General features: G+C 32.5%; 1 protein-coding gene and 1 pseudogene across 3 annotated transcripts in view; one reads left to right on the forward strand and one right to left on the reverse strand.

The window, feature by feature from the left end:
• GRIK2 (glutamate ionotropic receptor kainate type subunit 2) overlaps positions 1-18,845 on the reverse strand; it is a 580,378-nt gene that overhangs the window by 452,548 nt on the left and 108,985 nt on the right. The gene's annotated exons all lie outside the window — the stretch shown is intronic.
• LOC111740174 lies at positions 13,743-13,858 on the forward strand (annotated as a pseudogene).

Below are 18,845 nucleotides of genomic sequence, written 5' to 3' on the forward strand. Positions count from 1 at the left end.
ATATCCTCTCAAATAACTGTTTTTTGTTTTTTGTTTTTCTCTTATACTAGTCAGATCAGTGTTGAGTTTTGGCTTATTAATGATTCTAATATATCGCTGCAAAGTTCCATGTATTAGCCAAGAAAGATGTTTTAAGTCTAATTCTTAATAGAATCCTTACTCAAGCAAAATTCCCAAATCGATATAATTATATTTAATGTGGAACTTATAGAAACTTAAAATTAGAAAGAACCTTAAGACAAGGTCATCCAGCCTTCCACTCACTGGTTTTGAAAAACCTCATTATATAACCATGCAAATGCTCTTTGAATATACCCATTGATGGGGAACTCACACTGCACAAGGCGTTTAGTTTCATTTTTGGATGATTTTAATTGTCAGGAAGCCCTCACATTTATCTAAAGTTTGCCCCCTCACAAATTTTCATCAAAACTTTTCAATAAACATTATATTCTTTGCCATTTCCTATAAAGGTCTAAACTTAATTTCACATGTTCACTACCAACCAGTCTTCTTACATGTTCCAATAAAAAATGTCAGAATAAACTCAAAAACCTAAAAATAAATTTGCAAAAGAATGTACATCTTCACAGACCACAATTTGACCACAGAAAAATAGCCATGCTTGAATAAATATTAAAAGACCAGGTGAAAAAAATGCAAAGAAACTCTGACCTTTCATGACAAGCTGCCAAGAAAATAAGAATTTCTTGGCAGAAAGACCAGATCCAAAGGCCAAATATCGATGAATGGACACTCAGTCTCCAATCTTTAATATGATTCAATGAATCTCAGCATTGGCAAGAATTTTAGAGATCATGTAGCTAAAATCCTGTCATTAAACTCCAAGGAAACTGAGGCATGGAAATTAACATCTATTCTCTAAATAAAATTGCTGCCACTTTTTTGAAATGTCAACCTCTAAGATAGACTTTCTGGTGTTTTAAGATGTAAAAACTCTAACAGCTAAAAAATTATTATGTTTCTTGTGCAGACATGAATTAAGGTATTGAGAATTGGGGTTATTTATGACTCATCCATCTAGAATGCAAAATATAAGACAAAAACTTTAATGTACTTGGGAGATGTCATATTAGCAATAAAAATAAAGAGGCTGCCCACTAAGAACCCATGTGAACAAATGAAGATTGTTTGTCACTTTTTACTACCCCTCCTAACCAGATAATTTGTTTCAAAGACTGAAAAATTAACTTTAAAAATTATAGTAATTAATCTGAGATGATAAAGTCATTTGAAATTTTAATTTAATGTTTTGGTCATTCAAAATTTTAAATAATAGCCTTCAAGTATTCAGATTTTTTTTTTTTCATTTCCATGATAGCTTCATTAATGTTCTGAAATTCGGGGTTAAATTGATTTTTCATTTGTTCAGTATTGTATCTTATACTTTGAAAATACAATAATAACTTCACTTATCATTAAATTAGCATCCAGCATTCTCAATCACAGAAAATTTGGATGGAATTAGAAGTTGATAAAAGAGATCTTTGGGAGGCAGAAATAAATTTTATAAAACATTCATCAAGGTACTCATATTTTAATCATAAGAAAAGTCTCATATGTTTATCCAGAGGCTGCTTGCTCTTGTTCTGCAAACTTATTCACATAGATTAAAAAAAAAATAGTAAATAAATGAATAACATGAAGGAAGAGCACTGACACCAGTGAAGTTAAAGTTGATAGGAAGGATGCGCTATACTAGATGGAGTCATTTAGAGTAAATACAAGAAGGGCTAAATAAACAAAAGTTACCAAGAGTATCTATGGGTCATGGCAAAATACTATAATTGATACTCTTAATTATGAGCCCCGACAGTCAAAAAAATATTTAAATCTACTTAATGTACTATGTATAAGGAAGCTAGTTAAGAATATACTACCTATCAAAAATTTTCTATTATGAGTAATGAAAATTTTAAAAAATTACTGTTTAAAATGGTCATTTTAATTATGTGAAAAATTAGGCTGGAGCGATAGCATATTCTCTAGCATTGTCAAATAATACACAGTGCCACAATAAAAACAAAGATCAGTGTAATTTTTAATGTGCAATCTATTTTTTTTACCTGAGAGTCCAGTTGCCATCACTAAGCATACATTAATGGTTATATATTCTAAACATAGAATATATTCTGAATAATCTAATTGAGCATCATAGCATCTTGAGACAGTGCTAGTTCCATGAATATAAATCATCAGTATATTTTATAGTAAAAATTTAAACCCAAAAATTATTCTGTGAGCAAAAGATACTAGGTTATAATGTGTTGTTATCAAGTCCTGTTGGTTTCAAATGTTGACGTTGTGCACACTTTCTTGTTTCTATGGTAATAAGCAGTTCCCTTTATTGCAGTTTCTTTTGCAATCAGTCTAAACCTGAATATTTCATCTCCATTATATTTCAGAATTCTTTAAGCAAACAATAATATGCAGATAGTTTTTTAAAAATCTTAGTGTGATAAGCTCACAGTAAGGTATTTCCTCCAGCATTGCTGGATTCTTTTATTTAATGGCACTGGCATATGTAAAACCGTGCACTTGAAAATAGGAGTCTTTGGTTCCCTCTCCAGCTGTCATTGATGATTTGTGGAGGTCAGCTAATTACCCTAGGCATGTTTCTTCAACAAAATGGCAAACTAGAAAAACTATTAATAGTTCTTCTAAGTTTACAGGACAATTTGAAATCCTCTCAAGCTATTCCACCTCATCAAGACTATCACCCTCTCTTAGTGGCATAGAAGCCCATAGGTCCACAAATACTGGTACATAGATAAAGAAATCACTTTCTGCCTCTTCACTCCCTGAAATATTGTCACCCTGATTCACTCAACACTAAAACCAAACCAAAACAAAACAAGGCAAAAAAGTACAGCCACTCTCATTTAGTGACACAAAACAATTTATTAAAATGTTGACTAGTTTTTATCTACTGGCTTTTAACAATGGGCTCACTCTGGCTGGAATCAATATTTTTTAAGCAAAATATAATTATCTCTGTTGATTTGTCAACAAAATGGAAATAAAATATAAATTCCTTTGTAGTACATATTGAAAAGAATGGTTCATATTTAACATGAATTACAAATAATAATGAATCAATACAAACATGGAGAGCCAAATGTGCTCCACGAGAATAAAAGGATCAGTTTCACAAGTACTTTAATTCCTCTGGCCTGCTTGTATATCATTTCAAGGTCTATCAGAATAATACCCTAAATAAAACTCTAGGGACCTAAAAGAGCTATCATGCCTCAGTGTATTTTGATCCACTTCCACACCAAACCAGTAGCATACCAATCATTCCAAATGCTATTGATTTATTTACTTCCAAATGCCATATATTTAGAGTATTAACTTTAACATAATGTTAATTTTTAATATGAAGATAAAATTGATAATATTAAGCTCATCTGAATTGCAATAATGTGGAATTAATTTAAACTATAATAAATTTAGCCTTTTAACTAAGAATTATTTCTCATTGGAGGACTCTAGATGAATATATAAGAACAACTTTACACTGAAGAAAAATTTTGATATTCATAATAATAGCAATCCGATTATAACCTAAATAGGTTGATAAATACCTACTTAAAATTATTAAAGGCAGTTCTGGGGCCAGAGTAAAATCATATTATATCTTAAAGCATAATATAAATCAGAATAAACCTAATAACAATAAGATAATCAGAATCAAAGGAATGTAATTTCTGCAAATGTCTTTTCTAAGTCTTTTTCTTACTCATTTTGTGTTGCTCATCCCCACTCCCAACCTGCTAAATTCTGTACGTGGATAAAATTGAATGTACAGATTTCTTTCAGATAAAATCTAAAATGTAAGGTAAATTAGAAGAAAATGGGCATGCTGGAACAAAAGATGATATGCTTGATATGCCTAAGATCATTCTTGAAAATTTAATACATTTTTTTTCTGGCATAATGGCATTCTAGCTAAGACATTATAAAAATCAGGTCATCTCTGATGCACAACATGAATAGGTATGTTGGATCAATGTACATCACTCCAGAACACCTTTCAGTATCAAAAATAGTGAAGAGTTTAAAGCAAGTTCACAAAAACAGTCTCCTTTACCCTTTCAAAATGTTGATGAAACAAATGGGAAATGGAATTAATAATAGATAATTTGTATAATTATCTAAGATGACCATGAAATTATAGTTTGTCCCCCAAGATTTTCTATCTGTTGCCACACAACTAGAAAGAATTAAATCCATGAATGTAACTAGAGGGAAAAATGCATTAAAATCTGCTAGCAGTCTACATACTTTATCTCTGAAGCATAGCTTGCTAATTGGTTTGATGTTTTGCTTAAACACTAAAGTGTGTGTGACCAAAACATTCACACAATACTTCATTTAGGTGCTTACTGTCAGTAAAAGCAGCATTTTACAGCAACAAGATGTTTTGTCTTTATAAAATATGTCAGCATTACAAAAGAAAAGAGAAAAAATTCATAGCAAGTGAATTCTTCAACATAGCTCATCCATATATATACAAGTATAATACTACAATGGCTTTTCAAATTTTCAAAGAAGAGGACCCAATAATTGTTCAATGTGGCCTATTTATTTTATATAGTGGATTTGATTCAGTGGAGGGAAGATGAGAGGTGAGCAAATATACTGAGAACTGAAATAAGAGCATGGTAATTATTCGATCACCACTTTAATTAAAAAATGATCAGCAGTTTATTATTCCCTGGATTTCTCAAACAAAGCTGTCTTGTGGTACAGTTGCTTGGCTCTTATTTTCTTTATGTTAAAAAAACAAAAAGTTATCCAACATGGACAAGAAAAGAATTATGCCTTAGATCAAAAAGCAAATTTTCATTTTCATGTGGTACAACCAGCAGTTATATTCCGTTAGTAGATAAGTACGATATTGCTACCATACTGATGCAATCTTAGTTTAAGCCCAATATTTCATGAATGTTTCTCATTTCTAGCCAAGATTTAGAGATATCAACAGTAAACACATCATGCCTTTATGGAGGTTTTCATTCCCCTCTGACATACCATTTTAGTGATACATTTTGTTACATTAATAGAATTCCGTATTTTTTTTTTTCTTAAAAGACTGGAGTATTACCTAGTTATTTGCAGAGAAATTGTACTTTTTTTACTACTTGTAGAAAATGTGGGGTATTATGCCACAAAATAAAACTACTTTGCTTTTAGTCATAAACAATATGTTAATGATGTAGTTCAGAACCCAGTAAAATAATGTCAAACTTATCTGCAATCTGCCCAGAAAAAATGAAATGTCAGCCAATTCTACCAAATGGTAAATGGTTATGCTGTTCGAGTACATGGCTTATAAATCTGCTGGTTTAGAGAAAGGAAAAAAAGGAAAATAAAATCAAAAGCTTTGAAAAATATCACTATGATGGTGATCTTTTACTCCTCCTCAGGAAAAAATGCTAAAGTTTTGATGATGTTTTAATTGGCAAGTTTTGTTTTATTTTTAGTGCTAGTAGTGTAACTGATTTAGTAGCTCAAAGATACATTACTATTTATCGGGGTTTGTAAGATAACATGCTTCAAAGGAATTATAAACAAAGAGAGACTGTCTTCCTCACATTATTAAAAATAGTCTTTATAGCCAAAACTGTTAAGTAGGACTTTGCACATAAAGTCATTCACCTGTGTCAATGTTCACAAGAATTTTCACAAATCACACTGACAGTACATCTTACTTAAAAGTAAGACCAGCATAAAATACAGATGTCTTTTACATATGGTTTAGATCATTTGGGCTGACTTCAAAACCACTCATCATCGTATTAGCATGTAGATTTAGTATTTTGTGGGTAAAAAAAAAAAAACAAAATAGTATTTCCAGAAGCAGCATATCTTAAAAAGTGATTCATTTCTTAAATATGTGAACACCACAATCTGGCTGAAGCTTTTCTGTATTAGAAGCAGAAATGGAAAGCATTCAGTGGTGCCCTTGAATACCAGAGTCGAATCAACCAATGTTAACAAATCTTATGTCAATCATTAATAGTATAAGACATAAAGTTGTGAGGATTTGCTTTTCCATTCACATTATTTTCCTATAACTAGAAATATTGGTAATTTGTACAAGTTGTATTTAGAAAAAACAAAGCTGAAACTTAATTTATATCACAACTCTGCCTCTGATTAGCTTATCACCATCAATATTTTAGATATGAAAAAAATGTTTGCATTTTCATAGTCTACATGCAGTCTTTGTTTAAGGATTGCTTCTTGAATTTAAATTACTTTCTCTTAATGTCAATGAGTCAAAAAAGTATGAAAGGAAAGAGGGTCTATGATATTAAAAATCAGAACTTCATAACTAGGAACAGACAAATGAAAAATAAATACAAAAATGCAATAAAACTATGATAAAGAAATTCCAGTGGCAGCAATGACTAGTCATGGATTGTGATTAACTGTGAGAGCAGATGTTTAATTTTCTTCATAATGAAAATAAGTGGTTCAATAGCTATCATGGAGTAAAATCACTGAACTCTTAGAGCTAGGCTCTCACACTCAAAAACAGCACAATTCACATTGTCTCTACAGTGCACTATCAGCATAAATGGCTGAATGGTGCTGTCAGTACACAAGGTGTGATAGCCTCACACAGCATCTCAGCTATTTAAAAAGAGTATTTAAAATCTTCAAACAGGCTTGCCTTCTCTGAACAGTTTTACAGATTAAACATCATTTCACAGGCACTATGATACCTTTCAAAGTAGTATAAAGGACATTCCAAGAAAAAGATATAGCAAGGTACAAAAGGTACCATTCTCTCCCCCAGACTCAACTCATGCCTCTCCTCTAGTCCCTAAGATAACCAATCTTCAATTTCCTCTATTTTTCCTCTGATTTGTCAATGCTTCCTTTTGTTGTCACTACTAAATTAAGCCCTACACTATTTTTTCTGCTTGGATACTTCATCTAGCTTCTTAATTGCTCTTCTTGGAGACTTGCTTACTTCTTGTAGCCAGGTAAACTTAATCCAACTGAAAGTACACTTCCAAAAAGACACTCAGAGAAGAGCTTCCCTTTGCATAACAGACTTAAGTTGAAGTGCTTACCATGGCATTTAAAGCCTTCTATAACATGTCCTCATTTTAGTTTCCCGTGTGGTTACGGATGGTAAGTGTGGTAGAAGACAAGGATGAGGAAAGATTATACTGACAATTTCATAGAAAAGTTTATAAAAGTTTTTAAAAGTTTATAGTAAGATGGATCTAATGGTTCATTTTGTCTTAATTGTTAATTTACTCAACTTATCCACCTTAAACATCTCTTCCCTATGTCTTTTCCATGCTTTCTTCTTTCCCTCATATCCACCCATACTCCTTTCCTACAGTTCTATGTAAATACATTAGATGATCTTACATGGAAACCATTAAATATACAAAGATGTATAAGACAAAGTCTTTTCCCTCTTCACCTTCATCTTCTCTTCCTTACATAGAACTTCTCTTCTTATATAGAACCATATTCTTAAAACTCACATGTTTTTGCAGGAGTTCTTTTCTAACAGCCTGTATCCTAAGATATTCACGTCCAAAATCTCTTGGGATTCTGATACTCCTTTGAGATTCACTGTAAACACACACACACACACACACACAACATTCCCTGATTCTGATTCTTTCTCTCTAATTCCTTAAACTTCTAAAATTCACACCTATCTTTACCTCTCTCCTCAAAGTGTTATATTAAGGTCACAAATAAGAACCTAATTAGAAGAAAGAGAAGGAGGAGGAGGAAGAGGAGAGAGAGGAGAGTAAGAAGACTAGCTTTTCAGTCATCAGCATCCTTCCATGCAGAAGTTGATAAATATTTATTGGATGTTTATTATCTGCCAGGCACTACAACTAGTCTCGGCCTAAAAGTCGACTAAGACAATCTCTACTTTCTTGGAATTCACAGTGTAAACCTCTGTCTTATAGGCAAGTAAATTCAATAATATATGACAGAAACTATATATGGCATAAGGCACATTCAGGGCATAAGAGAAGGAGTGGTCAATTTTATCAAGAAATGTCAGAGGATCTTACCCATATGAGGTGGTAATTGATCTTGTTCTTAAAATATAAACAAGAATTCTTCAGAATAGAGGAAAGGGTACTCCAAAAAGAAGAATTAACAAGGTAAGAAATGGCATGGAGTGTTTGAGGAGCTGTGATTAGGTCAGGATGACTGGAGCACTGAGTAAAAGACAGCAATGAAATTGGAGAGACAGATCAAAACATGGCAGGTACCCCTCCAATGTGTGTGATTTGTAACCTGAGTAATTGAGAGCTATTGCAACATTTTTAAATAAATAAATAAAATTATATTTGCGTTTAATAAAGATAATTCAGTTCTCTCATGGTGGCAGCTTAAGGATACAGATAAACTAGAGCTGAAAAAGACAAGTTGGTAGGTTATTGAAACATTCCAGTTGAGCAATTATGAGAACTGGAATCAAAGAGAAGCAGCAGAGAATGTGGGCAGAGGAAGGTTTACACTTATGAGATGCTCGGGAAGTAAATTTAATAGAAGAATCAGATTTGCAGCATAAGGAAATCTCAGCTCTCAGGTTTCTGATACATTTGATTATGGTGCAATTAACCAAAACAGGATTTAGGGAGGAGAAACAGACTGAATGAGAGAGGTATAGAAATGTCGGAATCTTTAATTTTAAGGAGACTATTCAGAATGCAATTGGTTTATCTATAATGCAAAAGAGATCAGAGTTGTAAATATATATTTGAAAGTCTTTAGTAAATAGGTAATACGCCTACACACCTATACTTATACCTATGTGAGCAGATGAGCTCAACTGGAGGGAGCTCTTTCATAATTATGTAGTCTCCTTTGAGGACTTTCACTCTCATAGGTTCTATTACAACTTTTAGGAAGACTGTTAAATCTATATGTTCCTTGCCACCTTTCTTATTTATTCATCTAAACAATTTTGAGAACCTACAGTACTGCACTGTACTAAACACTATATATCTATATCTATATCTATATCGTCTATCTCTAAAATATTATGTGAATGAACAAGGTGTGGCCCTTTTCTTCCCCAAGTATGTATGTGTGTATATATTATTGGTTTCTACTGATATATATATATATCAGTAGAAACCAATAATATAAACAAATTAAATATAATTTAGTAAATGCCACATTAGAAGTATTTATAATTTTATGGGACCACAAAAGAGTCATTAATTTTGACTAAAGGGAAAGATGGAGCTTGACAGAGCTCTCAACCAATTTTCTAATGGGTTTATCAGATATCCCAATGTGATATCCTATGGCACTTCAAATTTAATGTATCTAAACTTAACCTTTAATTGTAAATTTTTTGGTGAATCACTTAACCTCCCTTTCATTTTCCTACATACAATGAGAGAAACAAAATAAATGATCACTTCCGGATCTGATATTCTGATTTCTCTGAAATTTTCTCATAAACCTGTAGCTCCTTTATAATTGCTTTATTCAAGCAAAGATTGCCAGTATTAGTGACTCCTACCTCTCTTTTACCCTCCTTTCTCTGACAATGTATAAGTAGTGTTCACTCTCCCTCCAAAAAAAGTTGGTATCTATGCTTTTCTTGCACAGCTACTGCCACTATAAAATACCATGTCCTCCTTGCCTCCCTTGCAGATTATTAAATTAACTTCACTACCACCCCCAATTCCACTCTTGGTCACCAAAATTCCCTCCTAAGATTGTTTCCAGAACAACTTCTAAGTGAGGGGTTTTTAGTGATAATTACTTGGCTCAAAACCATAGTTACACTTCTCTGCCTTTACCAATCACAAAAAGTCAAATTTGTATTTTTTAAGGTTTTCTAGGATTTTCCAACAATGGTTTTCCAACTTTATTTCATCCATATTTTCTTCAGCATCTTCTTTTCATTCACTTCCTGTTCCCACCAAATGGTATTGTTTTCATGAATATACACACGGCTATAATTTCTTTCTAATTGTCATGTTCTTCACTAATTTATCACTAACAGTTAAAATGTTGTTCATAATGACTTTTGACATAATGATTTTTAAATTACTTGATTTATTTTGGAAAATTGATTTGTTGTCACTGTAAATAATTCAGAGAAAATAGAAAAATACAAAGAAGTAGATAAAAATCATTAGAAATGGTATTAAATTTTGTTGAACATCTTTCAGACAATTCTCTAGATCTCAATATACAAATATAATTTTATAAAATAGATCATACTATACATGCTGCTGTTTAACTTGCTTTTAAAAATGAAACAGCATGTTGTAGGCATCCTTCCATGTAAAGAAATGTAGATTTGAGTCATTATTTTAATTATTATTTGTGTCATTATAGGTAAGGTTCATATTCAGCCAGTACGTACCAGTATAGCACATAGGCTGGCATCTGTCCATTTTGAAAAGTCAGACATCTATTCTGAATTGTCAGTGTACACACTGTACTATTAGATATTTTTAACATCAACCTAATTTTAGGTGTGTGTAATTATTTACCTAGCCAGTCTTCTCTTGATGAACAAAAAAGATGTTTTAACCAATTTATAATGCAAAATGAATTGTATTTACTCTTTAATATACCACTTAATGTAATTTTCTCCATTAAACCATTTTTAACATCCCCAGCCAGAAATGACCTCCATTCTTTTTTCTGAATTCCCATTGGACTTTGTTTTGCTCAATCCTCTGCAATTATCACTTTTGACCTTGAATTCTCATTATTTTAGTCTTCATACCCTACTAGAATATAAGCACCTTTAGGACAACAACCTTCTTTAGAGATTCCACAATTGTTGGATCAATGCCTTGATCATCATAAAACTTCAAAACCTCTTTATTGAATAAAAGGTTGAATTAATGAATGTCAAAAATAGATCAACAGAGAACACTGTATCACAAGGGCAATTCAGAATTCAGCATGTTGAAATTGTTTGTAAATGCTCAAATAAATTATGTAATTTATCCTAAATTATCTAGTAAGTGAATTAGCAACTGTCAATGACTTTAGAAAGAAAAAGGAGAAAAACATATCAAATAGCAATTTCTCATAAAGCAATTAGAAAAGCAATTAATGAGTGGTGAGCCTTGGAGACTATAATGGAATTATTGGGTGGGAATGCACTCATTTAGCCATCATTTTTCTAAATGTCAAGCAAAATTCTACAAAGTTAATTCGCTGATGGTGTTCTGTTGTAAGGAAGCTAAAAAACAGAAGACATATAAGTTGAATTGTATGAACTATATTTTCATTTGCCATCATCAGTATACCCGCAAAATAATTTGAAATCTATAGAGAAACAAGGAAAATAAATAATAATGCAAGTTTAATTTTCATAGGCATGGAGCTTCTAGGCATTCTAGCCTTTTGTTGATGAGAAAGAAAGCCAGCTTAACACTCCATCTGGACCATTAATCAGACAGAGTAAAAGGCATGGATTTTGCCCTTAAGAGAAGATATTTATAGACTAAGCCAATAGCATCACCCAATCCCATGCTTTAGCTAATTAACTTTTCTCAGTGTCAGTTAAGTAATATAGAAAGCCTTTTCCTTATCTTAAGTTTCATAACCAGAAGAATGCTATGACTTTGTAGCACCACCATGAAGGAAATACACAGAATGGGAGACGTAGACAGAATGAATTATGGTTTTTGGACATAGCAAAATTAGGTAGATGATTCGGGATGTTCTTATCTAGAACTTCAAATCAACCATTCAACTAAACCTCATTGTCCACATAGGCATTACTTTTGCCTACTGACAGCAAAACAGAGTGATATGGGACATGGACACAGGCACTGGAATCTTAGAGGTAGGTCCTGGCCTCTGGATGTCAGTAGAGCCAAAAAACAAACAAACGAAAAATGGGATGAGCCAAAGAAAATGATTCTGTGGACATGAGATCCAGCTGGAGACGGATGCCTTTTATAGATGAAATCTCTGAAGTTGTGAAGTAAGACCAGGTTGTAAGAACATGTTTCCTGAAAATCAAACAAAGATTTCAGTGAAGAATAATTTCATCCCATGTGTGATGTCTGTTCAATCTTAAATGAATATTAAGACTCTCATATAAGCTAGCCTGCCCTACAGTGAGGCCTGAGTCAGTAATACTTTGAGAACCACAGAGAATGGGTCTGAGCCTCTATATTAAGATGCTTGCCAACCCACTGTAGAGTCTATTTTGGCTTACAGACATAATAAACACAATAGAAGTCCACAATTCCTTATCTGAAATTTAAAAATCTAAAATTCTCTCTAAAAATGATTTTTTTTTGTTAACTTGTTTAGTAGCAAAACCTAACTTAATTGACCTGAGATTATTCATAGTTTTTATTCATCCCATATAGTGTGAACATTCTATAGATTTGGCTATAGAAACATGAAAGTGTTTTAAGAGTTTCTGCCCCAGACCCTAAAGTGAGTATTATATTATGAAGAGCATAGGTAAGTTTTAAAATCTAAAATATCCTTACTTCCAAAATCTATGGCCTCACAAGTTTCAATGTTTACTAGGTGCTAATTGAGTGTCAGGTACCTTTCTAAGCACTCTATATAAATTAGCTCATTTAATTCTCATTGCAAGGACTCTATGATTATGCATATTTTATAGTAGAAGAAACTGAGGCAAAGGTAGGCTCAGCAACTTGCACAAAATTACCCATCACACTACGTGATAGAGCTGGGATACAAACCTGGCAGTCTGAAGCCACAGCATACACAACTACCAACTCCATACTACCCCTCCACACTTTGTGGGAAGACATTTTGAATTAATCTGCCCCTTTAAAAAATTAACTATTTAAAGGACTCTGTGATAAAGTCTTGCTCTACTGAAAAGGATTCAACACATAATCACCCACCAGTCATCACTTGCCAAAATTTCCCTAGGGAGTGGGAAGAAAATGGCATCTATTTTCCCATTATATTCTACAGAATGCTACTGAACTATACATACTGAACTGTTCCTCTAAAATGTGCCCTGAAATAAACTGTTAAAATGACCATGTTAGCATCTAATTCTAATGAGATCAGAACATCAGGAATAACCTGTATGCATACAGCCTGAGGCTACTGGACACAGGTCAGGTCTGTGACACTGATGTGTACCCACTGGAACCTGCTAAGAGAAGTATTGCTTTCTCTGAGGCCCTGGAAAGAACTCTATAGGAGTTCTACAAGACACAAGGCCTTGGGAGTTCACTCAATTTACCACTCAGCTTGTGCTAAAATCTATCTACAGGGATATAAATTTGCAATCCTTACCCTCTTCTTTGACCAGTGATCTTCCCCTTAGGTGTCATGAGGAGCTGTGGGCAGCATTAAACTCGAGTCTATGTCCCCTATATAAAGCCCCACTATCTAGAAGAAAATAACTTTCTACAGATACGCATCTAAATTAGAAAATTACTACTTATTAACATGTAAGTCAGTATTTAATCTGCTATATTTAAGGTGAGAGAATGTAATATAGTAGCTACCTTCATGTTTTTCAATTATACAAGTTTCTCAGCAAATGAGTTGAAACACAATGATTTGTGCCTATTTTCTTTCTGATTTAACATTTAAATATATACCATTTTGTATAGTTTTATATATCTACCCTGATTATTAAAAATTCTAACAACTCTCTCACTCAATCTTCTATTTTTTAAAAGGCTTATCGATATCAGTTTTTAAAAGTATCACATATATATATAATGGTCTATGGCTATGCCACCCTGAACAAGCCCGATGTCTGATCTTGGAAGCTAAGCAGGGTTGGGTCTGGTTAGTACTTGGATGGGAGACCACCTAGGAAGACTAGATACTGTAGGCATAAATAATAATAAATAATAAAAATAAATAAATAAAAGTATCATATATAATGATGAGATCATGAATTGCATTATAAGAGTGAAAATCGAAGCAAATCATTACCCTATCGAGAATATTAATAATCACAATGATGAAAGCTCTCTTTTCTGAATTGAAGCTAATGGTAAATGTGGAGGATAACTTGAAGTCAGCCATCTGCAGAGACTAGGCAGAGAGTTCATAATAGAATAGTTGGTCTGTATACACTTCTAGGGAATCACTTCTACTCTGCTGCTTTTCCAGATACCACTCCATTTTCTTCTGGTTTATGTACACTAACCTCCATGATCTCAGTGCATCTTGCTATATATTACTCCCTTTTTACTCCCTATATTATATCACACTTTCTATAGCACTAGTGGTGTCTGATTCCCTCTCATTTTATCACCACATTACATGGTACTTAATACAGCACTGAGGAGGAAAGTTGGAAACTGTGTACCTGATTAATATGCAAACTTGATAATCCTCCCTCATGTAAGAGAATTGACAGCATGTAATTATACATGCACATTATTTTCATAAAGTTGCTCACTCAGGTCATGTTTGAAATTCACAGTACACTTTTTATTTTTTGTAAAGTGGGTGCTGGAAATCAGAGAAGTTTGACTCATTCTAAAGCATAGGAAATTAAAAACAGAATATAGAAGTGCTCTTCTCTGAAATTCAAGAATTTGTCCTTTAAAGGTATCAGATGTTTAAAAAATAAAAAGGGACTTATTAACTATGTTCAAATAGGTTTCTGCATCGAATGTGTTTTTCCCTATTTTTACTCTTTCCTGTCTTTTTGGTAGTAGGACTCAATCTTCCAAAAGGTGGAGAGATTCTAATTCTTTCCCCTTAACAGGAATATGTACACCACCATAATTGATAGAATACTAAAAATACTAAAACCCCAGAATCAGTAATTCATGAGGATGTCTCAACTCCTAGAGCTAATCATAAACACTAGCCTCGGCTTCAGAATGAATATTCATACTGCTAATATAGATCCACGCTCAACATAAACAATCATCTCTGTGTAACTAAACATGTGAGAAACAGAAAGTAAATGACACTATCTAAAACAATTAAATTGTGTTTTCCTTGAATTAAAATTAACATATATGCATAGTCTTTTTTAAATAGCCTAACTTCTCATCTGATTTATGTCAAGCTACATCATTTCCATTTTTAAAAGCCTGTGAAGTTACTCATAAGTCATCATGTGAACAAACAACAACAACAAAAAACTTCTAACTGGTAAGCTAAATTTTTTATACTGCCCTCAAGAACCTGTAACTCTGAAGTGTCTTATCAATTTGAGGAAAAATCAATTTGTAAAATAGTATGGTATGAGATGATCAAATGTCAGCCAAAAAAACTAGCAGACGACTTATTGTCTACTACTGGCTATATTTGGAAATTATTCTGTGTAAACCTTGGTTTTTTTCTAAACATCTCAATCTTAGATTTATTAAATCCCAGTCTTAGATTTAAAGTAGACAGAGAAAGAGAGAGAGCTGAACACATCTCTAGTGGACAAAATTGAGTACTATCTAAATTTTCTAATACCAAATCTCTTAAAAATTTAAATATTATATATATGTACATATAGAACATTGACTATATTTATGCTGTTAATGAGAATAGACTGGATTTTAGCAATCGAATCCTAACGTCAGTGTTTTTACAGAATAAATGTTTATTTCTTGCTCATGCTAAATGTCCAACAAGTATTGATGGAAAAGATTCTGATCTACGTTGGCAGGGATCTATGCTGATGGAGGCTTTACCATTTTATGACACTTTATCTCAATCTAAAGCTTCCAATCTATTGAATACATGTAAAGGAAGTATAGAAAAATCAAGCGCTGCCTCTTTAGGAATTTGACCCAGAAATAACAAACATCATTTCCAATTATAGCCCATTAACCTAAACTAGCCTGTCACCCTACCTAACATTAAAAGAGTTTAGAAATATTGTCTTCTGTTTTTACAGTAAAGAGAAAAGAACTGAGAGTATTAATAACCATTGCCCATGTTCATCACAACTACTTAATCAATGTGCATACAAGAGGGTCTTTGTATTTTCTTCTCATCTCAAAATGGCCTTCTGCTCTTCTCAACAATGCTCAAGCAGTTAAGGCCCAGATCCAATGCTACTTCCTCCATAAAACTTTCCCTGATTTTCCTACCTAGAAGCTGTTGTTGATAGTTGATCTAAGTATCATGGCACCAGTTCTTGTCACTGCTTTCTTCAACAGTAATGCAGTGATAAGTCCTACTGCTTTCTTCAACAGTAATGATTATATATACATCTTATCCCCAATAGATGGTTAATTTTTTGAGGACAGAGATCATGACTCATTTACCTTTGAATTCCCTTCCCCATATTTCTTCCGGCAAGTTCATATATAGTCTTTATCATAGAAGATCTAGAATAGAGTTTTGCTAATTAGGTGGGGGAGGAGTTTGACAGAAGTATCTCATGGAAAACATTATTTCTGGCTACCAGGAGTAAGTTTCCTCTTACTTTCAGTTAAATATAATCATTCCATGAGACAGATTTCCTCAAGTAGTGTCAAGCAAATACTATATACCAAATACTTGATTTACCTGTTAGGAAAGAATTTATTTGCTGCATACTATGTGCATAACATCATGTATGAAACCATGGGAGATTCCAAAGAAATCAACATATATCTGACTGTAAGCCATGGAAAACTATTAGCATGAGTTGATTAAATCACCAAATACATATTTAGCTGCTTTTTTTATGCCAATTATTGTGAATAAATTTGTGAGCAAAACCAGATGTAATTCCAGAAGTCATGGAGCTTAGAGTTTAGATGGAAAAAGAGACAATTAAACAATTCATTATAAAAACGACTATGAAAAAGAAAGAACAAGTGGTTAAGAGAGCTTCTGGAGAAGATCAGGGGAGAAGACAGTAACCAAGAAAAGATACATAAATGTTTTATTTAAGCTGAATTTTGTAGACATTGCTAATGACTACCAGCATTCCGTTTCCTGGATATGTAAGTAAATAACATTCTAGAATGAAGTACTTTAAAAGTGGTGCATGATTTTTCATGCTCCCTTCCTCTGTATTCTTCCTATTGCAGAATCATGAGTTAAGCTGAAGATACCACAAAATGGGAAATATTGGAAGACAGAGATACCACATGAAAAACATGACAGACCATGACAGCCACTCCATCTACAACAGGCAAGTGTGAATGAGAAGTAAACGTTTTTTATGCTAAGTCACTGAGATTTGATCTCTTTTTAAATGCATCATTACCTAGCTTATCCAGACTAACACACAGAAACTAAAAGAATAAACAGTACTTGGGCAAATGAAAGAGGCAAGGAAGGGTCCAGTGTATAAAACAAAAAAAAATAAGCTGGGGCAAAACTCTGGCATTTGATTATTTCCTATCTTCTCTCTGAAATGAATAAACCAGAAAAAAAGGAGGGAGAGGAAGTATTTATTTTACCCCACTTCACAATTTATTTCAAAATAACACATATTTACTATCAAGAAAACTAAACATTTATCCCCTGTATAATAATTGCTTTAAATTTAAAAGTGCCTTGTTATTTTATTTCATCTTATTTCAAAATAAAACAATTCTACTCTACTCAATTGCTGATCAATATATTGCTACTGTTTTACCAATATTTTGACCTTGGACAAAACTTCAATTCGTATAATTGAAGATTAAAGACTTCAGTCATTACAAAAATAGTTTTGTGCTGCCAATTAATGCAGTATAAAATTTGAAAACAGAAATATAGTAACAAAAAAGAAAACATAAATAAAAGTCTGATGGAAGATGCTTTAAATGGCCAATTCCTGGAACTAATAGTTCCATAAAATAATATTTCTGGAAACATACAGAGAAAACATGTGTTGATTTGCTAATACTGTTAATGATTTGTCTCAATATTTTTATTTTTAATAAATCCCAGTAAACTGGCCTGCTATTAAAACACAACCTAATGTCTATTAAAACTAGATGAAGTTTAATCTATACAATAGTTTCCTTTTCTTAGCCAGAATAGATGTGGCAACTGTAGTTGCTAGAAATTGAAACTGGCATTTTTCTTTGAAACAGTAATTCTTATGCTTTTGTTTCTGTAGAGAAATTAACTCTAGAAATTGGTTATAAACCTTTTAATCTAGAAATCTTATTTTTCTGTAATGAAAAGCTAGCGTGGTCAAATATTACAATTTTGCTTCTTTTACTTGATAAACTTTCCTTTTAATTTTGAGGATTTTCTTTTTTGGAAATTGAATTTCCTAGGTATGCAAAACATGCTTTGTCAATACACATATAAACTAGTAATTTTGAAAAATTTGAATATAATTGAATATATTTTCAATGAAAAAAATCGTAAACAAAATTGAGTTTTTCTTTGAAATACCAAGACATTGCTCTGCCTCGTGGTACTGTAATGTCATTTCTCATTGCATAGTATATACACTGAGAATATTTAGAAGGTTGTGTGTTACTCTACTGAGTTTGTGTGATCACTTGGTTGTTCACAGTTTTTAAATTCTTATTCAGATTATTTACTAGCAAGTAAATTTTCTCAGAAAGGAGTTGCAAACCAAATGCCTAATAAAATTGAACACCAGATAAACAAGAAGTCCCTGATCCTTTTACTATATTCAGTGAGATTTGGGCCTAAAATAGCCAGGTTTTTATTGTATTCTCCTCCTCCAATACCTTTTTCTTCCTGTTCCTATTTGACTATTCAATACCTATAATATTAACATCTAATAGTTGTTTATTAACAGCTACACCGTCCTCTGTACATATTATACCTGGTGCTTACGAGCTCTATAAAACACCTCAAATATTAATTTGGTGTATGAAAGAATATATAAACAAAAAAGAAAGTATTTAATGTTAGAGGAAAAAATTTCCTTGCATAAATAGCAGTCAACTATGAAAATT

This window comes from Pteropus vampyrus, unplaced genomic scaffold, assembly GCF_000151845.1.
Source record: "Pteropus vampyrus isolate Shadow unplaced genomic scaffold, Pvam_2.0 Scaffold58, whole genome shotgun sequence".
Classification (NCBI taxonomy): domain Eukaryota; kingdom Metazoa; phylum Chordata; class Mammalia; order Chiroptera; family Pteropodidae; genus Pteropus; species Pteropus vampyrus.